The sequence below is a fragment of the Octopus bimaculoides genome, chromosome 10, assembly GCF_001194135.2.
Source record: "Octopus bimaculoides isolate UCB-OBI-ISO-001 chromosome 10, ASM119413v2, whole genome shotgun sequence".
Lineage (NCBI taxonomy): Eukaryota > Metazoa > Mollusca > Cephalopoda > Octopoda > Octopodidae > Octopus > Octopus bimaculoides.
In genome coordinates, this window is record NC_068990.1 from 30,709,509 (window position 1) to 30,709,888 (window position 380).

Genomic DNA, 380 nt, shown 5'->3' on the forward strand with positions numbered 1-380 from the left:
GGTCCTTTTAAGGGCCACCTATATTTTCGTGATTGTAAACTTTCGACTTTATATTGGTCTGCGATTTTAGTTATTCACTACATGCAAGTGTACGTGGTCGTTACGCTCCTGAAAGAAAAACGACCTTTTGATTGCCGAGGTAGGGTAAAGAGAATAAAGGGCTTTATAGGCAAGCAACGATTGATGACCACATCTCAGTCGATCCCATTTTCTTCCTGGTAATTTATGCTTTTATAACATGTGAGATATAAACGGAACCCGGTGGAGATGGAGTATATGTAATCTGGGTATACCCCCCCTTTTAAATTTTGTTTTTTTTACGGAATCCTATGTTTCAGACCATGGAGAATCCAATTCTGGAAAAAAATTTTCAAAATTTC